This window comes from Pongo abelii, chromosome 2, assembly GCF_028885655.2.
Source record: "Pongo abelii isolate AG06213 chromosome 2, NHGRI_mPonAbe1-v2.0_pri, whole genome shotgun sequence".
In the NCBI taxonomy this organism is placed as follows: Eukaryota; Metazoa; Chordata; class Mammalia; order Primates; family Hominidae; genus Pongo; species Pongo abelii.
Genome location: NC_085928.1, coordinates 51,459,506 through 51,468,579, shown reverse-complemented (window position 1 = coordinate 51,468,579; position 9,074 = coordinate 51,459,506). Strand labels below are relative to the sequence as shown.

At 39.4% G+C, this 9,074-nt stretch overlaps 1 pseudogene; it reads left to right on the top strand.

Moving 5' to 3' along the window:
• The first annotated feature begins 7,370 nt into the window (after positions 1-7,370).
• LOC129056801 (angiogenic factor with G patch and FHA domains 1-like) lies at positions 7,371-8,523 on the top strand (annotated as a pseudogene).
• Positions 8,524-9,074: the final 551 nt, after the last annotated feature.

The following is a 9,074-nucleotide window of genomic DNA, read 5'->3' as shown; positions in this document are numbered from 1 at the left end:
GACAATGAGTGAAAACTCTGTCGAAAGAAAAGAAAAGAAAGAAAAACTTGAGAGGCAATGCTTAGCTAAGTGGCTCTCGGTCCATGCTTCCAGCCATAATCATATGGCCAGCTTAAAGAAATACCATCACCTGTGCCCTCCCTAGAGACTCTGTCTATCGGTCTTGGTGGGAGCATCTATGTGGTTGTAATTGGAAAGTCAAATTGTCCCTCTTTGATAATTATATAATATCATAAATACAAAAATTCTAAAGACCACCAAAAAAGCTCTTAGATTTGATAAATAAATTTAATAATGTTTCAGCATGCAAAAATCAATGTACAAAAATTGGTAGCATTTTTATACACTAATGATGATCAAGCTGAGAACTGAATTAAAAAGTCACTTCCTTTTACAATAGCTACAAAAAAGATAAAATGCTTAGAAATACAATTAGTCAAAGAGATGAACCATCCCTACAAGGAAAACTACAAAACACTGATGAAAGAAATTGTACATGACACAAATGAGAAAAACATCCCATGCTCATGGATTGGAAGAATTATGATCATTAAAATGACTCTACTGCCCAAAGCAATCTACATATTAAATGCAATTCCTACAAAAATGCCAACGTTATTTTTTATAAAATTAGAAAAAAAAACACTAAAATTCACATGGAACCACAAAAAGAGACCGAATAGCCAAAGCAAATCTAAGCAAAGAGAATAAAGCTGGAGATATTACATTATCTGACTTAAAATTATGCTAGAAGGCTGTAGTAACCAAAACAGCATGGTACTGATATAAATTGACACATAGATCAATGGTACAGAATAGAGAACCTAGAAATAAAGCCACATACCTACAAACAACTGATCTTTTACAAAGTCAACAAAAACATACACTGGAGAAATGACATCCTATTCAACAAATTGTGCTGGAAAAATTATATCGCTGTATGCAGAAGTATGGAATGGGACCCCTATGTTCCACCATTTACAAAAATCACTCAGTATGGACTAAAAGACTAAAATGTAAGACCTGAAACTATAAAAATGCTGGAAGAAACTCTAGGATAAACTCTTCTAGACATTGACTTGGACAAAGAATTCATGACTAAGATCTCAAAAGCAGATGTAACAATAACAAAAATAGACAAAAGGAACTCAAACTAAAAAGCTCCTGAAAATGAGCTTTTTAATTAACACAGTGAACAGAAAACCCATGGAATGAGATAAACGTTTACAAGTTTTGCATGTGACAAAGATCTAATGTCCAGAATATACAAGGAACTCAAACAGCTCAACAAAAATAAAACAAGTAACCTCATTAAAAAGCAAGCAAAGAACATGAACATTAAAAAAAAAGACACTGATGGTCAATGGTCAACAAGCATGTAAAAGATGCTCAATGTTGTCAGTGATCAGAGAAATGCCAATTAAAAACCACAATGAAATACCAACTTACACCATGCAGAATGGCTATTACTAAAAAGCAGAAAAATGAGCTATCAGCAAGGATATAGAGAAAAGAGAACACTTATACATTGTTTGTGGGAAAGTAACTTTCTACAGCCTCTATGGAAAACAGTATGGAGATTTCCATATAGACTAAAAACAGAACTTCCATTTGATTCAGCATTCCCACTACTTGGTATCTACCCAAAGAAAAATAATTTGTTACATAAAGAAAATACCCATGCTCACATGTTTATCACAGCACTATTCACAATAGCCAATACATGAAATCAATTTAAATTTATCAATCAATAATTGAATAAAGAAAATGTGCTATACAAGTATACCATGGAATGCTACTCAGCCATGAAGAAGAAGAAAATCATGTCTTTTGCAACAACATGAATAAAACCAGAGGCCATTATTGTAAGTGAAAAAACTCAGAAATAGAAAATCAAATTCTGTATTTTCTCACTTGCAAGGGGGAACTCAATTATGCATACACTTGGATATAGAGACTAGAAAAATAGACACTGGAGACTCAGAAAGATAGGAGGTTAGAGAGGGTTTAGGAATGAGAAAATAACTAATTGGGACAATAAACAACATTCAGATGATTGTCACACCAAAAGCCCATACTTCATCCCTATGCAACATGCTTCTGTAAGGGAGCTGCATTTGTACTCTCTAACGTATTGATAAAGAGATTAAAAAAAAAAAAAAAAAGGCCTGGCGCGGTGGCTCAAGCCTATAATCCCAGCACTTTGGGAGGCTGAGGCGGGCAGATCACGTGGTCAGGAGTTCAAGACCAGCCTGGCCAATATGGTGAAACCCCGTCTCTACTAAAAATACAAAAATTAGCCGGGCATGGTGGAGCACGCCTGTAGTCCCAGCTACTCAGGAGGCTGAGGCAGGAGAATCACCTGAACCCGGGAAGCGGAGGTTGTGGTGAGCCGAGATTGTATCACTGCACTCCAGCCTGGGGAATAGAGGGAGACTCCGTCTCAAAAAAAAAAAAAGAGAGAAAAAAAAACTTTGGCTTTTATCAAGAGGACAAACTGAATAGACCTCATAATTTTCATAAATAATTAGATTAGGCAAAAACATTTTAACAAAAATAAATAAAAAATAATATTGTATTTTGAGAATGGTATAGAAAGATAATTTGATGAATTAGAGTAGTTAGTACTTAGCACATACAATATGTTAGGCAAGATTCTAAGCCACTTAGACCTTTATGGACAGAATATGTAATAGGGTAAAATAAATAACACAAAGATTCATTGGCAATGACAAACTGACATATTTTCAATCATATTAGATGATATTAAAACCATTAACAAATTTACTGTTTTGTTTCATAATAAAAAAGAATGTTAAATAACTTCACTAAAAAGTTTGACTAATTAGGCATATAGATAAATGGGCAGCATTTTGACCAGTACACATACACATTTTCAAACACCAGACAAAATTATTTATTTATTTTTTGGGGGGAGAGAACAGTTTTATTATCTGGGGATACAGTGGGGTCCTTTCCCTGGGAGGTGGGTCTTCCACTGGTTACCCCCGCCAGGGCTCCAGGGGGCGCCATGCGATTCAGTGCTGAGCTCCGCTGGGGGCCGGGCCTCAGAGAAGGCGAACTGTGCGGGGAACCAGCAGCTGTGGGGTCCTCACCGCCCGCTCCGCCCGGCTGCACCGGGCCCCCTGGTGCTCCTCAGGCTCCCGCCGAGTCTGCGTCTCTGGAGGGCAGCGAACCATCGTGCCCAGAACCTTATCCTCACAGTCCAGTTTGACGCAGGTCAGGCATTTCTGCTTCCTCCTCTCGGGCAGGTCTTTGCACTTGGGTTTCTTCCAGTCCTTCCTCCCGCCGCTTCTCTGTCTGCCGGAGCTTAAATTCCAGCCTCACCAATGTTCCAGCTGGGAAGGGCGTGTCCAGGGCGCTGTCCACACTGGTCTCCCGGAAGGCCCGCTGCATGGGCGGGTGCTTGCAGCAGATTCCTCCAGGGCCACCTGCAGGCCCCGGCGCTGGCCGCCTGTGCTCGGCACCCCCCGCGCCCCCCGCGCCCACCCACGGGGCCAGCGAGATCCGCAGCCGTCTCAGGCTTCCCCTGTCACCCCGACGCTGCGAAGCGGGTGTGCGCCCCTTAGTTCTCCGAGCCCGCCGGGAGCCACCTCCTCCCCTGCCCTGCCCCTGGGGGGGCCATGCCCGCAGAACGCTGGGCAGAGGCGAAGGAACCGGGAAATGTCCCTTTCTCCACACTGACCTTGGGGTGTGCCGGGTCCTCTCCACTCCCTCCCACTCTGCCGGCGCTGTTCCCTGGGGCCCGCAGTTTCAGCAAAGTTCCCTGCCGCGCCGGGAAGCCGTCCTGTTGCCCACTCTCACCCTTCCTCCTTTTCTGGCCCATTCTCTCTCCCCACTGGGTCTCCGACACAACCCTCTCTCCTCCTGGCTGTGCCCGGAGCCCCTCTCTGCTTCCCCAGCTCAGCCCCCTCTCTGATGGCTTCTCCCTCCCACCCCCAAGCGAATCTCTGGGCTCCCACGGGGTGCCCTCAATCCCCGGGGCCTAGGTCAACCAGACAAAATTATTTTAAATGGGAAGGTTTGAATTCCATTGAATTCATGAAAGCAGGAATCCATCTGGTCATATTTTAAATAATTGTGAAATGATAATAGCAATTATCAATTTAAAGTTTAACCAGAATTCAGAATAACCACCATTTTACCAGGAAAAAAAAAAAAAACCTGTTATAACTAACCAAGTCAGTAAATTCTCAGGATACAATATTAACATATGAACATCAGTTGCATTTTTTTACAGTAACAAAAAAATATCTGAAACAGGAATAAAGATAGTTCCATTTACAATATTATCAAGTAGAATGAAATACTTAGGAATGAGTTAACAAAGAATATGGAAGATCTGCATACTGAAAACTATAAAATGTTGAGGAAAGAAAATGAAGAATACAAAATGAGAAATATGTGTTCATGGATTCTAAAAATTAATAATGTTAAAATATCCATACTACACAAAGTGATCTACAGAGTTAAATTTCTATCAAAATTTTAATGCCATTTTATTAAAATGTAGAACAACAATTTTAAAATTAGTATGGAACCACAAAAGAACTCAAATAGCCAAATGCTTAGAAGAACAAAAAGGCTGAAAGCCTCACACTTCCTGATTTCAAACTATATTACAAAGCTGTAGTCATCAATATAGTATAGTACCTACATAAAAACCAATAGAACAGAATAGAGGACCCAGAAATAAACTCACGGATATACAGTCAACCAATCCCACAGAATGGAGAAAGGATAAACACATCAAGGAGTGGTGTAGGAAAAACTAGATATGCACAGAAAAAAGTGAACGTTTCTCTCATATCATCACAAAATGAATTTGAAATGAAATAAAGACTTAAACACAAGAACTGAAATCATGAATCCTCTAAAAAAAAATGGAGAAAAACCTCCTTGACACTGGTCACGGCAATGATGTTTTGGATATGACACCAAGAACACAGTCAACAAAAGCAAAAATGAACAAGTGGAACTATGTCAAAGTAAAAATTTTCTGCACAATAAAGGAAACAATCAACAAAATATAAAGGCATTATAGGAAATGGGAGAAAATATTTGTAAACCATATATAGGATAATATGTTACTATCTAAAATATATGTCATACTAATCAATACAAAAAAAAGAACCCACAGCAGAATTAAAAGCAATTTCTTGATTAATAATTGGGCAAAATATATAAATAGCAATTTTTCCAAAGATATACAAATGGCCAGCAGGTATATAAAAAATGCTCAACATCACTAATTATAAGAGTAATTAAAATCAAAATCACAATGAGGTATCACCTTATCATGGTGTTTGGATGCCTATTATCAAACAGTCAAAAGATAAAAAGTGTTAGGGTGTAGAAAAAGAGAACACTTGTCCACTGTTGCTGAGGATGTCAATTGGTGCAGCTATTATGAAAAACAGTATGGAGGTTCCTTAAAATTTTTAAACTAGAACTACCATTAATCCCAATTTGGAGTATATAGCCAAAGGACATAAAATCAGGATCAGCAAGGGTATGTGCACTCCTCTGATACAGATAAATAAACTGATACATAATTTCAGCTTTAATAAAAATGAAACTCTTTCATCTACTACAATATTGATAAATCTTGAAGACATTATGCTAAGTGAAATAAGCCGAATACAGGACAACTACTGCATGATCTCGTTTGTATGTAAAATCTAAAAAAGTAAATAAAAATAAAAAAATAAAAAGCCATGGAAACAGTAGAACGGTGGTTCCCATGGGCTAGGAAGTGGGGAAAGTGGGAAGATTTCCATGGAAGGGGGGCACTTTCTGTTACAAGGTGAGTAACTGCTGGGACCTAATGTACAGAACAGTGACTATAGTTAACAACACTGTGTACTTGAAATTTGCTACAAGAGTAGATATCAGGTGCTCTCACCACACCCACAGAAACGTATTAACTGTGTGAGGGGATAGATATGCTAACTAGCTTAACTGAGGTAATGTAAAGACTACTGACATCTCAAAACACTCTATTGCACACCCTAAAAATACACACTTTTCAATTTGTCAATCATAGCTCAACGAATGGAGAAAAAAAATAAGAGTAAGCAGCTGGTCATATCTAGCCACACGGAAACTCGATTTAAAACACGCTTGGCCACTGTTTGCAGCTCAACTCGGGAACAGCCGGAGCGCTTCTGGCCCCTGGACTTCGACGCTCCTTCCGCGGCCCCAGTGGCTGTGGCTCCGCCGGCCCCCGCTTCGGACCCGAGCAGCCCCTCCGAGGCCGCAGCCGTCCGGCGCCCGAACTCACGGCCTCGGGCCCGTACCCGCCGCCAGCGCCTTCGCTGTGGTCGCTCCTCCCCCTCTCCGAGCCCGAGCTGGCCCAGCGGAGAAGGAGGGCGGAGCAGCTGGAACCAGAACGCGGAGCTGCAGGCGGCAGGTGCGGAAACGGGAGACGCTATGGCCTCGCACAGGACGGCTGCTCAGAGCGACACGAGCAACCGCCAGGAGCTCCGCACGCAGCTGGAAGAACTCAGTCACGTACTCCGCTGTGGGAGAAATGGAGATAATAAAAGTCTGATGTAGACGTACTCGCAGAGAACCATGCTCCTTGGTCAATCTCAGATTATTATTATCAGACCTACTCTAATGATGTTAGTCTTCCAAACAAAGTGAGTGACTGAACTGTCAAATCAGCAAGATCAGGATATTGAAACTCTTGCTTTGAATTCTAACGACCAGTTATAAATAGAAAATGATGCTCACCCTGGTACTGATAAGACACTAAATGTTAAATGTAGACAAGAGGGTCATTTGCCTCAAATTCACAGGAGCCAGCATCTGTATTAGCAGCACAAGATACGTCCTTAGAAGGTTCGTCATTAGATGGAAGTTTGAGAGGTGCAGCAGAAGCGGCTTTATCACAGACTGGATTAAGTTATGATGAAAATACTGGACTGTATTTTGACCACAGCACTGGTTTCTATTAAGATTCTGAGAATGAAATATATTATGATTTAATTTATTACTACTGTGATGTGGGAAGTGGTCGCTATGGATTTCATTCTCGAGTAGATTTGCAACATTTTCAGACTTATAGCACAAAACAAAAATGAAAAATTGAGAAAAGAATGGATCCAGATTCTTCTACAAAAAAAAAAAGTGAGGAAAAGGATTTGAATTCAGAGGATCAAGAAGCCTTCAATGTTGAACATACAAGCTGCAACGGGAAAAACAATTTCACAAATGTGCAAAAAAAGCCAAAATAGGCATTCATCACAAAAATAATCCCCCAAAATTCACTGTTCCAGTTAGTGGAAATGCTATGGAATCTCCTCTTAATGAAAACATCTGAATTCATCTTTAAGGATGAGAAAATCACAGAGACTGATAGTGAACCAGAAGAAGGTGAAATTACGACTCTCAGACCGAGGGTAGTTATGATGAAGGCATTACCAGTAAAGGCAATGCAACTGCAAAAGATACTGAGGAGGAAGATTAGGAAAAAGTGTGGCCCTCATATATGACAGTAATTGTCGTTAGATCACCTGTGTTACAGACAGGATCATTCTTCATCATTACTGCTGTAAAACCTGCTACAATTGGAAGAGAAAATGATATGGAGCATACTCTTCAAATCCCTGAAGTTGTTGTAAGTTTCATGCAGAAATCTATTTTGACCATGACTTACAAAGTTATGTCCTTTTGGATCAGGCAGTCAAAATGGAACAATTGTTAATGGAAAATGGATTGTTCAGCTGAAAACTAAATATGACCCTTATGAACCTGAGCATGGAGATAAAGTGAAAGTTGTAGACACTGTGTTATCTTATTACATTCACCCTGGCAGTAATAGCTGTGTTGGATGTGAACCAGGGCAGGTTAGAGCTCACCTTTTCCTTGATAAGAAAGATGAATCATTTGTTGGTCCATCATTAACTAAGAAGGAAACGAGTTGGAAAGAAGAAAAGGATTTTAAAAATATACGAGTAAAATATGGTTTACAGAATACAGACTACAAAAATGATAAGATATTGGAGAATCAAAAATATAAAGATAGAGTTGGAAAACATAGGGAGCAGATTGGAAGTGAAGGAAATTTCCAAAGAGATGATGATCCTGCATCTGTTCGTTCTGAAATTACTGATAGCGACAAAGGTCAGAAGATGTTGAAAAAGATGCGTTGAAAACAGGAGAAGGCCTGAGGAGGGATGGTGGGAGAATAAAAATTCCAATACAGCTTCAGCTTTGCCAAACACATGAAGGATTGGAGACAGACAAACCATCCTCAATTAAAGAGACTCACCTTCTCCAAAACAAGAACAACAACAACAACAACAACTTGGACAAAGCACAGGAGAGGTTTGCTGAAAACTTTCCAGAAACTAAACTTCCAAAAGATGACCTAGGAACCATTCCTTGGGTAAAAGGGACTGAGGAGTGAAGGTTAATCACAGAAGAAAACTCAAGCTTTTTTATAAATAGAGTTTGGAAACTCTTATTTTATTGCAGAATGTTTCTCCCCAAAAAAGTCAGTGCCACAAGAAAGCTGTGTCACAGTTTACCCCTTCCTGATTCAGAAATGTGTAATAAAATGTGGTTTGCAGCTGTTAAAAAACACTTTTTAAACTAATTATTAGTGACTGAATTAAATTATACAGTAAGTGAACTAAAGTTCACAGGGCACAGATAAGTTTATCAAACTTTACTATTTTATCTTGTCATTTACAACATCCATATAAGCAATTAGCCATATAAGCAAAATTCATATAACCACTTAAATGTTCATTTGTCCTTGTCTCCATATATTCATGCTAGTATGCACAGAAAATACAGCAAAAGAAACATCTAAAATCTATAAAAATAAATCTGACAATATACATTCTTTTTTATGCCCTTCAGGACCTAGATAAAAAATGTTGAGACAACATGAATAGTGATGCATACATTTTCTTATATTTGGAATAGCCTAAATCATATTAAAGAACTAATGAACAGGTGACATGTCACAGAAAATTCGTCTTTTATTGTTTTCTTCGGTGAAGAATCTGAATATGTTGATATATACTGTACATTCAGCA